The sequence below is a fragment of the Rhincodon typus genome, chromosome 4, assembly GCF_021869965.1.
Source record: "Rhincodon typus isolate 14 chromosome 4, sRhiTyp1.1, whole genome shotgun sequence".
Classification (NCBI taxonomy): domain Eukaryota; kingdom Metazoa; phylum Chordata; class Chondrichthyes; order Orectolobiformes; family Rhincodontidae; genus Rhincodon; species Rhincodon typus.
In genome coordinates, this window is record NC_063335.1 from 27,370,583 (window position 1) to 27,384,296 (window position 13,714).

Genomic DNA, 13,714 nt, shown 5'->3' on the forward strand with positions numbered 1-13,714 from the left:
CCTTCCCCTCCCCCATTTCTGAAGAAGGGTCCAGACCCGAAACGTCAGCTTTCCTGCTCCTCTGATGCTGCTTGGCCTGCTGTGTTCATCCAGCTCTACACCTTGCTATCTTCCATTGCTTGAAGTGTGTTGACCCTCAGGTTATATCATCCCGCAGGTTTCTCTTGATCAAGAGAGCAGCCCTATGTCTGGTAAGGCTATGGTGATTTTATCTTTTAATTCCATGGTATGGAATTAAGTTTCAACAGTAAATGTAAGGATCATCAGCATGTAAAATGACCTGGTAGATACTGCTTCAGAAAGAAAAGAAAATGAGAAGCCAAATGGAATGAGTCAGAGATAAATGGCAAGTGTTGCATTTTTGTGAGACGAACAAAAGTAGTACTTACACAGTTAATGGTAGAGCCCTGGGGAGTGTTGTAGAATAGAGATGTCTAGGAGTTCAGATACATAGTTCATTGACAGTTGTGTCAGAGGTAGACAGGGTGGTGAAGAAGGCGTTTAGCACACTTGTCTTCATTGGCCAGAGCATTGAGATTTAGGAGTTGGGATGTCATGTTGCAGTTGTACAGGACATTGGTGGGGCCACTTTTGAAGTACTGTGTGCAGTTCTGGTCACCCTGTTACACAAAGGATATTATTAGATTGAATAGGGTGCAGAAAAGATTTGCAAGGATGTTACCAGGACTGAAGGGTTTGAGTTTTTAAGGAGAGGCTGGATAGGCTGGGACTTTTTTCCCTGAAGCGTAAGAGGCTGAGGGATGACCTTGTAGAGGTTTAAAAAATCATGAGGGGAATAGATAAGATAATTAGCAAAGGTTTTTTCTTCCCGAGGGTAAGGGATTCCACAACTAGAAGGCATAGTTTTAAGGTGAGAAGAGAAAGATTTAAAAGGGGCCTGAGGGGCAACTTTTTCACGTAGTGGGTGGTTTGTATGTGGAATGAACTGCCAGAGGAAGTGGGAGATGCAGGTACAGTTGCAACATTTAAAAGACATTTGGATCAGTACATGCATAGGAAGGGTTTAGAGAGATATGGGTCAAACACAGGTTAATGGCACTAGATTAGTTTGGGTAACCTGGTCAGCATGGACTGGTTGGACTGAAGAGTCTGCTTCTGTGCTGTGTGTCTCTATGACTCCATGACTGTATGAAGTATCTTAACTCTCAAAAGTTATTGGGCAAAGTTTTACACAAAGGACTATTAAATTACCTCAGGGTAGAATTCAGAGTAAGCCTTGAAAATTAGAAACTGGTTGAAAGGTAGGGAGCAATAAGTAATTGTTAAAGGATTTATATCTGTCCTGTGTTGCGTACCTCTTGCTATTGGGGCTACTATCATTTCTACTTTAAGTAAATGGCATAAATTCAGGGACTTACCATAAAGTAGTTACATTTGAAAGTGATACCAAAATAGGAGCAGCAATTTATTCAGAGACAGCTCCGAAGATGCACAGTGGTTGGACAGGCCGTTGATGAAAGCTGTAGCCAGGCAATCTGGCTAATGTAGCCCAGTCTGTATAATTAAGGAAGGATAGCTCTACATTTAGGGTGGCCTGGTGGCTCGGTGGTTAGCACTGCTGCCTCACAGCACCAGGGACCCAAGTTCAATTCCAGCCTTGGGTGACTGTCTGTGTGAAGTTTGCACATTCTCCCCGTGTCTGCGTGGGTTTCCTCTGGGTACTCCGGTTTCGTCCCACAGTCCAAAGATGCACAGGTTAGGTAGGCTGGCCATGCTAAATTGCCCATAGCGTGTAGGATGGAAATGAGGGTTATGGGGATTGGATGGAATGCTCCTCATGGGAATCAGTGTGGACTAGTTGGGCCAAAAAACCTGTTTCCATACTGTAGGGATTCTATTCTGTTCTGGACTGTGCCCCTCTCTCTCTCATTCAGAAGAACAGTTTAAGACTGAAATAGACCATAAGGTATAGCAGCAGAATTAGGCTATTTGGTCCGTCAAGTCTGCTCCTCCATTTGATCATGGCTGATATGTTTTTCAACCCCATTCTCCTAGCTTCTCCCTATAACCCTTGACCCCCTTCCTAATCAAGAACCTATCTACTTCTGTCTCATATACATTCAATGACTTGGCCTCCACAGTCCTCAGTGGTAATGAGTTCCACAGACTCACCAACCTCTGGCTGAAGAAATTCCTCCTCATCTCAGTTCATAATCATCATAGAATTCCTACAGTGTGGAAACAGGCCATTCGGCCCAACTAGTCAACACTGACCCTTCAAAAAGCATCCCATCCAGACCCATCACCCTACCCTTTCCCTGTAACCCTGCATTTCCCATGGCTAATGCACCTAATCTATACATCTCTGGACACTATGGGCAATTTAGCATGGCCAATCCATCTAAGCTGCACATCTTTGGCCTATGGGAGGAAACCGGAGCACCTGGAGGAAACCCAGGCAGGTACGGGGAGAATGTGCAAACTCCACATAGACAGTCACCTGAGGGTCAAATCAAACCCAGGACCCTGGCGCTGTGAGGCTGCTAACCACTGAGCCACTGTGCTGCCCTTCTGAAGGCCAACCCTTCACTCTGAGGCTGTGCCCTCGGATCCTAGTCTCTCCACATCCACTCTATCCAGGCCTCTCAGCATTCTGTAAATATCAGTGAGATCACCCCTCCACCCTTCTAAACTCCACTTTGTACAGACGCACATCCTTAACCCCTTCTCTTATGGCAAGCCCTTCATCCCAGGATCATTCTTATAAACCTGTATCCCCTGCATTGTGAGCGCATCCTTCCTTAGATACAGTGCCTAAACCTGCTCACAATATTCTAAATGCAGTCTGACCAAGGCCTTACACAGCCTCAACAGTACATCTCTGCTGTTGTATTCTAGCCCTCTTGAACTGAATGTTAACATAGCAGTTAGGAAGGAAAATGCAAACTGAATGTTAAGAGAATCCTGAACTAGGACCCCTTTGGCTTCAGATTTCTGAAGCCTTACTCCATGTAGAAAATAGTCACATTTCTATCCTTCCTACCAAAGTGCATAACCTCACACTTTCCCACATTGTATTCCATTTGCCACTTATCTGCTTACTGTCCGAGCTTTCAAAGTCCATCTGCAACCTTGCTGCTTCAACATTACCTGTCCTTCCACCTATCTTTGCGTCATGTGCAAACTTAGTAACAATGTCCTCAGTTCCTGTGTCTAAGTTGTTCATGTGTAATGTGAATAGTTGTGGTCCCAACTCTGACACCTGTAGAAATCCACTAGTCACCAGCTGCCATCCTGAAAAAGACCCCTTTATCCCCCCTCTCTGCCTTCTGCCTGTCAGCCAATCCTCTGTCCATGCCAGCACCATGTTCCAAACACCATCGACTCATCTTTTTTAGCAGTCCTCCTGTGAGGCACCTTTTCAAAATCCTGGAAATCCAAATAAATCACATCCATTGGCTCTCCTTTATCTAATTTGCTTGTTACCTCCTCAAAGAATTTTAACAGATTCGTCAGGCTTGACCTCCCCTTGATGAAGCTATGCTGGCTCAGCCCTATTTTACCATGCACTTCCAAGTATATCACAGTCTCGTTCTTAATAATGGACAGTAAAATCTTACCAACGACTGAGGACATATTAACTGGCCTGTAAATTCCCATCTTCTGCCTCTCTGCCTCCCTTCTGAAATGAGGATGATGCATTAGCCGTTTTCCAGTCCTCTGGGGCCCTCCCTGACTTCAGTGATTCCTGAAAAATCACCACCAATGCCTTTACAATCTCCACAGCAATCTGAGGTGTAATCCATCTGGTCCAGGTGATTTATCCACCTGCACAGCTTTCAACTTCCCAGCACCTTTTCCTTAGTGATGACCACGACACTCACCTCTGCCCCCTGACTCTCTTGAAGTTCTGGTATACTACTGATGTCTTCCACTGTGAAGACTGATGCAAAGTGCCTTCTCAACTCCTCTGCCATTTCTTTGTTCCCCATTACTACTTTTCCAGCAGTCTCATGGACACTTTTGCCTATCATAGAATCCCTACACCATGGAAGCAGGCCATTTGGCCCCTCAAGTCCACACCGACCCTCCAAAGAGCATCCCCGTCTGTAACCCTGCATTTCCCATGGATGACCCACCTAGCCTTCACATCTCTGACGTGACGGGCAATTTAGCATGGCCATTCCACCTAACCTGCACATCTTTGGACTGTGGGAGGAAACCGGAGCACCCAGACGAAATCCATGTAGATACAGGAAGAATGTGCAAACTTCACACAGACAGTCGCCTGAGGCTGGAATTGAACCTGGGTCCCTGGAGCTGTGAGGCAGCAGTGCTAACCACTGAGCCACCGTGCCACCCACATGCCTCTTTCATGCCCTCCCATGTCTCCCTCTTACCATTTATACAATTTAAAAAAAATCATGCAGTCTTCTTTTCTATTATAGCTAGCTTACCTTATATTTCATCTTCTACCCCTTATTCCTTTTCTAGTTATTGTCTGCTGGTTCATTGTCAGCCAGAGTTGACTTGTCCTCCCTTAGAATATCTCATCTGGGCTGCATGGGAATTTGGAGTGGGAGGGGAAAGATCTAGTTGTCATGGTCCATGTAGGTACCAATGATAGCAATAGAAGGAGGAAAGAAGTTCTAATGAGGAAATATGAGCAGCTAGGGGCTAAATTAGAAAGCAAAACCAAAAAGATAATGCTCTCTGGATTACTACCTGAGCCACCAGCAAATTGGCAGAGGGTCAGCAAGATTAAAGAGGTAAATATATGGCCCAAAGATTGGTGTAGGAGAAATGGGTTTGAATTCATGGGACATTGGCTCTGGCACTGGGGAAGGCAGGAACTTTTCTTTGGGATGGACACTGCATGAATGGGACCAGATATAAGTAGGGCATAAGTGTGTGTGTGTGTGTTTGTATTATTACAGTTTCCAGATCAATAAATAAGGCAGAAAGTATGGAAAGGCTCAGGGATCTAACTTCAGGCACAGTCAATAAGGGGACACAATCGTTGAGAATGGGGACAGTCAATGCAGGACTGAGAGTGTACTTAAATGCACACAGTATATGAAACAAGGTAAATGAGCTTGTAGTGCAGGTTGAAATTGGCAGGTACGATGTCGTGGGTATCACAGAGACATAGCTGCAAGGCGATCAGAGCTGGGAGTTAAATATCCAATGATACACATCCCTAGTGAAAGGGCAGGCAGAGGGGCTGGGGTTGCCTTGTTGTAAGAAATGAAATTAAATCGATAGCAAGAAGTGATATAGAGTCAGAAGGCGTAGAATCTGTGTGTCAGAGTTGAGGAACTGCAAAGGGAAAAAGACTCTGATGGGAGTTTTGTACAGGCCCCCTAGCAGTAGTCAGGATGTGGGGAAGAAAATAAATCATGAGATAGAGAAGGCATGTAAGAAAGGCACTATTACAAAAATCATGGAGGCTTTAATATGCAGGTTGGCTGGGAAAATCAGGTTGGTAGGAACTCCAGAAAAGGAATTTCTAGAATGTCAACAAGCTGGTTTTTTGGAACAGCTTGCGGTAGAGCCCACTAGGGAGCAAACAGTTCTGGATTTAGTGATGTGTAATGTGGTTCCCCCCACCCCACTTTCTGCTTGTTTAATTGTCCTCTGCTAGTTTTTAAAGTTATAGAGTCATAGAGGTGTATAGCACGGAAACAAACCTTTCAATCCAACTCTTCCATACCGACCAGATATCCTAAATTAATCTAGTTCCATTTGCCAGCATTTGGCTCATTATCCCCCTAAACCCTTCCTATTCACATACCCAACCAGATGCCTTTTAAATGTTATAATTGTGCCAGCCTGCATCATTTTCTCTGGCAGCTCATTCCACACACACACTACACTCTGCATGAAAAGGTTGCCCCTTAGGTCCCTTTTAAATTTTTCCCCTCTCACCTTAAACCTTTGCCCTCTAGTTTTGGACTCCCCTACCCTGGGGAAAAGACCTTGTCTATTCAGCCTAGCCATACCCCTCATGACTTTATAAACCTCTATCATGTTACTCCCTCAGTGACTGTTGCCCCTTTTGAAGCGTCACCGGACCCAAAACGTTAACTCTGTTTTTTCCTTCACAGATGCTGCCAGACTTGCTGAGCTTTTCCAGCAACTTTGTTTTTGTCCCCTTCCAATCAACTCTGGCCAGCTCCTCCCTCAAGTCTTTGTAATTATTTTTATTGAATTGTAATACCATTTAATGATTCCAGTTTCTCCCTCAAACAGCAGGGTGAATTCTATCATATTATCATCACTGGCCTCACGAGGTTTCTTTACCTTAAATTCCCTAACCAAGTCTGCATCATTACACATCACCAAATCCAGAAGTGCCAGTTCCCTAGTGGGCTGTATATAAACTGCTCCAGAAAAGCATCTCATAGACATTCCACGAGTTGCTTTCTTCTAAGAGTAACCTATAGCAGATAGCCAAATTAGTAGTTATTACCAACCAATGAACTTACGGTTTTCCTGTAATGTCATTCTATTTGTACTCGGCCCCCGAAGCTGGACTTCCAATTAGTCCTGTAAACAGACCTCACAAACTATGAACCGAAAAAGCAAACAAAAAGCACGCCTTACCCTCTGCACTGAATTCCCACACTGCCTCTAAATTCCCTGAACTGTATACGCACTTGGGCTACATCTCACTCCATTTGTGCTGCTTGGAATAGCTTGGAAAGACAACAGGGTTGGAGAGAGCATGCTTAGGAGTTGGGAGGCAATGTTGTGGCTGTACAGTGCATTGGTTCAGCCACTTTTGGAGCATTGCATGCAATTCTGGCTTCCCTCCTTTAGGAAGGATGTTGTGAAACTTGAAAGGGTTCAGAAAAGATTTATGAGGCTGTTGCCAGGGTTGGAGGATTTGAGCTATGGGGAGATGCTGAGGAGTGACCTTATAGACGTTTATAAAATCATGAGGGGCAGGGATAGGGTAAATAGACAAGGTCTTCACCCAGGGTAGGGGAGTCCAAAACTGGAGGGCATAGGTTTAAGGTGAGAGGGGAAAGATATAAAAGGGACCGTAGGGGCAACTTTTTCACGCAGAGGGTAGTGCGTATATGGAACGAGCTGCCAGCAGAAGTGGTGGGGGCTGGTACAATTGCAACATTTAAAAGGCATCTGGATGGGTATATGAACAGGAAGGGTTTAGAGGGATATGGGCCAAATGCTGGCAAATGGGACTAGATTAATTTAGGATATCTGGTCGGCATGGACAAGTTGGACCGAAGGGTCTGTTTCCGTGCTGTGTGTCTCTGTGACTCTATGACTCTAAGTCACTGTGACAGTTTTAACTGTCATCGATCTATCTAATTTCTGCTGAGTGGGAAAAGTTAAAATTTTCCCTTTAGTTTTGGCTTTAGTTGGAGGCAACTTAAAGGGACTTCAACTTTGGCTGAACGTCTTTCTCCTTGTGGATCTAAGTCTCGTCTGTATTCTGAAGACCTGATGTAAAAAGGTTTTAGTTCTCTGTTTATCTTCATTTTTTGAAATCTGGATTATTTTCTTTTTATTTTTTAAGCTTTTTTTTTACTTGCAATTAAGTACCTTTTTACTGCTTCTCTCCTTGTGACAGCCATCATTTCGGCGATTTATCCAATGCTGCCTCTCACTATATTGATGATTTAAATTTATTGAGATCTGACACCAAATACCTTGGGAGGGTTGGGACCCCGTCATGACCAATGCTGACTACTTCTGAATCTAATCACTCGCACAGCAGGATTGGGGGTGGGGGTGGTGTGGGGCGCTTGGTGACGAGAGAGTTGTGATTGTAGTTAAAAAGAAATCACTTAAAAGGAGTTAGAACTGAAAGCTGTCATTTTAAACAAATCAGTCCCATCATTCGTCATCAGTATCCAAGGTGAAAGAAAATACAGTGACTGTCACTAAGGCATTGCCACACAGTGGGAGTATATCAGTGCAGCACAATACAGTCAAAAACAAATCTTCTAAAGGGAAAAGCAAAGCCAGGAAAACTCTGATTGCCTGTGAATTTGGTTGCTGCAATGGGATTGGTGAAGGTTAAATTTATTTGAGGGATCAGTTGCTGGGGCATGAGCGGGTAATAGGATCACTTCACTTCTGATGGGGTAAGTGATTTATTTTTTAAAGTTTTCTGCAAATGCACTCACATTATTCCTATCAATGACTGCGAATGGAATTTTGAGAGCAGTGCTTCAATCTGCACCCACTCATTGCTGGGGTGTATTCACACAGCAGGGAGTTTGTATTCCCAACACAGAGACAATACATCACCACCTTAACCAGCTCCCAAAGCACATCCCTCAGTGATTGCTTTTCTTTCGAACCTGATTTTACATCGCTGCTGGCTTTTGTGACATTATTTTATCTGATGTCTCCTGGAATATGGGATTGGGTGGTGCAATGGGCTAATGTTTTGCCAAGGGTGGCGAATTGCTTTCTGCCAGCCTTGGAGCTCATTAATAACATGTGGGTGGGTATCGCTGTATGGAAGCGCTCTTGAAGTTAGATCTCTGAGTCTTACTGAATTCCTTTTGCACAATCTGACTCTGACTGACATGAAAGGTGGAATTGCATTATTGAGGAAAGTAGCTCAGTCTGTCAGTGCCTACTTCACACACATACGCAAAAAAAAGTTTCTCACCAACTTGGTCAAGTTAAGGCATGAATGACAAAACAGAGGATGAGAAATTACCTGTTGGAAGTTAAAACTCGAAGGAACTGTGGATGCTGTAGATCAGGAACAAAAACAAAGTTGCTGGAAGAGCTCAGCAGGTCTGGCAGCATCTGTGGTGGAAGGGTCACTGGATCTGAAACATTAACTCTGACTTTTTTCTTCAAAGATGCTGCCAGACCTGCTGAGCTCTTCCAGCAACTTTGTTTTTGTTCCGGAAGTTAAAACTCGCTGTGTAATTCCCACAGAGGTCTGCACATTGGGTCTTTAGCAGAGTCCTAATGTGCATCGTGTGCCATATATCCAGTGACAAGAGATTTGGACCAGTGTTTCTGTGCATAATGCAAGGATCCTTTACAACAGAGTGTAAATGAACAGATGCTTAAATGAGATATCATTTGAATAGCACGGCACATCAGCTTATGAATTCACTGAATGACCCCTTCTGGTCATTAAAATTAAGGGTTCTCAAGGGGACGTTCATTGCTATTTGAGTACAATCAACAGTTCTGTGTGCCAGTGGAATCCTGTTCATCTCTGATACAGGCTGTTCTGATTGTTTTGTGGCATCCATTTGAAAACATAATAAATCACGATCCCTGGCTGAGCATAGCATCTGTCAACCTCTTGATACAATGACCACAGCTGATAGACCGTTTTAGCTTGCATTCAGAGCTGGAGCGATTATAACAGCCACTGACGAGGCTGATTTCTTTGTCGATCCAGGTTGAAAGTCGACCGTCAGTCTTGTGTGGAATTCTTCAACAGCTTCTGAGGCCAGCTTTCCAATGTGCAGTGATTGGAGAATTCAAGGGGCTGACTTCTGAGGTCATTAAATCCTGTTGAATTGGTATCTGCAGCTCAGCTTGGGAATATGTCTACAATGCTTTACTCAACTTGCTTTTAACTTTCAATCCTTCATAACCTAGTCATCAAAACAAAAATGAAGCACTGCCTTAGGGAAACTCATCAGTTAACCCTTGCTTCAACCTGCACGCAGTAAACATCAGAAGCATTAAGGGTATAAATCATTTCCAAATATCACAACCCAGCCTCAACCTTCTAAAAAGAAACGGTCAATCATTATTGCCTTCATTCAGTTACCTCATCTCACAAATATTATATTGCCTTGACTCAGTCGCCAAGTAGGGGGCCCCACTGAACCAGCGGGTTTGCGTGTATCCTGGGGACTGAAGTCACTCGTTGAGTTTTGGAAGAAAAGTACTGGCAGGCAGTTGTAGATAACTCACTGCTTAATGTTTCTCTGTTTACTACTGAGAAACCATCCAAAACAAAAAGGAGGTAAGGTCAGCACACTGTCTTCAATGCAGTTCGCAATTGCTAACTGATCAATAATGTCCCTCCTCAAATGTAAATGTGGACTTTGCAGTAAGATGGATGGCATAGATTCCACCCCCATTTTAATGGATAAAACACAAACAACTTCTACAAAGCAATAGGCAAATGGCCCAAATTATATGTCACAAAAGAAGACCCATGTAAAAACTAAAAGAACTGCAGATGCTGGAAATCAGAAACAGAAACAAAAATTGCTGGAAAGGCTCAGCAGGTCTGGCAGCATCCATGGAGAGAAATCAGAGTTAACATTTCGGGTCCAGAGACCCTTCCTCAGAACTGATGGGAGCGAGAAAAATGTTGGTTTTTATGCAGAAGATAGTGTGGAGGGAGGGGATAAAGTGTAAATGATAGTTGGAGATCGAGCCCAAAGAGAGAAAAGGAGAGTTGGACAGATAAAGGAGTGGATGACGATCAACCTAGGAGAATGAATAGTTATTGATGGACAATTAGTGGCTAACGGTGGGTGCCATGTAATAGCTGACCATGTGATAACAAGACCTGTTGTGCGGGGTTTGAGGTAAGGACATGGGAGAAGGTGCCTCAAGCCTTAAAATTGTTGAACTTGATATTGAGTCCAGAAGGCTGCAGAATTCCCAAGCGGAAAATGAGACACTGTTCTTCCAGCTTCCGCTGAGTTTTACTCGAGCACTGCAGTAAGCCTGAGATAGAGGTGTTGACCAGGAAGTGGGTTGGTGTATTGAAGTGGTAGGCAAAATTATAATAAAATTATAAAATTGTATTCCAAATCTCTTTTTAAAAAAATTTGAACTAAAGTTCATCATATTCTAAATTCACTTTAATTTCGATTGTCAGAAATTCCACAAATACTTTGCCAAGAGTGTTTAATTGAAGCCAGTTTATGCCTCCAAACTAGGGAATATTCTCTTTTATATTAGAAGGACAGCAGTTACAACCAGTTTTAAACCATGTTTACTATAAGTTATCCCTATGGATAGTTCTTTTAAGGAAATAAAGTTTTTGGAATAAATATTAAACACTACTATAATTATGATTCTTGTACACAATGTAAAATGTGAAGGAACATCAGTGGATTAATTCATAAAATCCCTACAGTATGGAAGCAGGCCATTCAGCCCATCAAATCCACACCGACCTTCTGAAGATCATCCCATCCAGACCCACCCCTTAACATACCCCCGTAACACTGCATTTACCATGGCCAATCCACCTAACCCGTACATCTTTGGACTCTGAGAGGAGACCAGAGCACCCAGAAGAAACCCGTGCAGACACGGGGAGAATGTGGAATCAAATCTAGACCGCTGGCGCTGTGAGGCAGCAATGCTAACCACTGAGCCACTGTGCCACCCTATGGCATACACAAGCATTGGGTCTGACAAGCTCCAGACCTACACACACACAAACATACACCCTGCTGCTCTCTCGATCCCCCTTCTTCCCGAGCCACAGTTTTACTTTCATTTTGGCTGGATATTTCTTAAACCATACACAACCTATCAGGGCTGGACAGAAACTGCCACAGGCCCCCAGATAACACGCATGTACATGATCCAATCATGTTTTTCTAACTGCTGAGTGCTGCAATTTCACAGGGTGTGTTGCAGTGTTCCACTGAGATTACTTCTGCCAGCACTCATTCTTACTACATCCTTGAACATGTGACCGGTACAGTTTACACAAGCAAACAAGCAGTCATGCGATGCTTTCTTAGTATAAACACACTGTAACTGTCTTCTAACCATCATATTCCCATATCTTACATCTGACAGAGAGACTGAAATAGCTATCCATAATGAGCATTGATAAAAGGCACGCTGTTCTTATTGATGGCTCGAAGTTTATATCCATTGAACCTTTATTGAGCATGACCTCACAGTCCTCTTGAAAGCAAGTTAGATTAACTTTATAAAAACTGAAAGAACTGTGGACACTGTAAATTAAGAACAAAAACGGAAGTTGAAGGAAAAGGTCACCAGACCTGAAATGTTAACTCTGATTTTTCTCCACAGATGCTGCTGGACCTGCTGAACTTTTCCAGCAACTTCTGTTTTTGTCCTTGTTTTAGATGAACTTTAGTTGGACTTATCATAGATCATAGAATCCCTACACTGTGGAAACAGGCCCTTTGGCCCAACAAGTCCACACCAACCCTTGGAGCATCCCACCCAGACCAATTCCCCTATAACCCACCTAAGCTACACATCCCTGAACACTGTGGGCAATTTAGCATGGCCAATCCACCTAAACTGCACATCTTTAGACTGTGGGAGGAAACCGGAGCAAACCCACGCAGACATGGGGAGAATGTGCAAACTGCACACAGACAGTCACTCAAGGGTGGAATCAAACCTGGGTCCCTGGCACTGTGAGGCAGCAGTGCTAACCACTGAGCCACCATGCCACCCAACTTGTGCAAGAGTAATGATTTGCTGGGTGATGTATCTAATATTCTTCATCCTCATAGTGCATAAGCTGTCGAAGATACACAGACATCATGTCACTTTATAACTGTCTTACCTATGACTTGTTCTACACAACAATTAACCAAATGGTTATGCAAATTGCTACAAAAAGTTCTGAATAGGTTCCCCACATGCATGGTGAAGGAGCATGTTTAACTTTGCACAGATATTTGCACCACTTCACAGTATCATGGTGATCTAGATTTGCAACCGCTGACTGATTCTGTATACATTGCGCTAATTGACTTAGCAACTTGTGCAGTCAGGATCACCATGTGTGACAAGTAATGACATCATGCATGTCAAGAATTCCCTCTTGACCCAGCTTTCACTAACATATACATCATAGAATCACAGAATCCCGACAGTGCAGAATCAGGCCAATTGGTCCATTGACTTCGCACTGACCCTCTGAAGAGCATCCCACCCAGATCCGTTTCTCCCCCCCATCTTATTCCCTGTAATTCTGCCTTTCCTATGACTAATCCACCTAACCTACACATCCCTGGACACTATGGGCAATTTAGCATGGCCAGTCCAACTGACCTGTGCATGTTTGGACTGTGGGAGGAAACCAGAGGAAGCCCACGCAGATGTAGGGAGAATATGCAAGCTTCACACAGACAGTTGCCTGAGGGTGGAATTGAACCTGGGTGCTTGGCACTATGAAGCAGCAGTGCTAACTACTCAACCACTCTGATGGGTTCCATTTATGTTCAAATCTACTTTTGAAATGGAGCAGTCAGAAAAGAACCCTTTCCTTGATGATCTAGTAGAGAAGTCCACAAATGGATTCTGTTTACCACTCCCTTTGGTAGGGTAATTTTTTCTTTGGGATTTCTACAGCTCCATGCTCTCTTTGATTGGCCTTATTGTCAACCTTGTAAGTAAGGCTCATGCTGTTTGCTCAGTGTAAGGAGAATGCCAAACTGAGGCACATCAGAGTCATCCTATAGTACAAAAACAAAGTTGCTGGGAAAGCTCAGCAGATCTGGCAGCATCTGTGAAGGAAAAAACAGAATTAACGGAATTAAGGTGACCCTTCCTCAGAACCTATAGTACAATGGCTATCGTGATCAGATTGTTACTCGCTGTGCATTGTGTAAACTGGCGAGTGAATGCCTCACTACCCTGAAGCAGAAGGGGTTTCAAAAATTTAAGCAACAGGTAAAGTATCACGTAATAGCAACACAAGTGTTTGCTCTGTACAAGTAGGATACAGCAACAAGCTAAAATGATATTCTTCCTAGTACGCAAACGAGTCATT

At 43.6% G+C, this 13,714-nt stretch overlaps 1 protein-coding gene across 1 annotated transcript in view; it reads left to right on the forward strand.

Annotated features, from left to right (window-relative positions):
- Nucleotides 1–13,714, forward strand: part of LOC109910929 (solute carrier organic anion transporter family member 5A1) — a 163,579-nt gene that overhangs the window by 87,757 nt on the left and 62,108 nt on the right. The window lies entirely within an intron of this gene.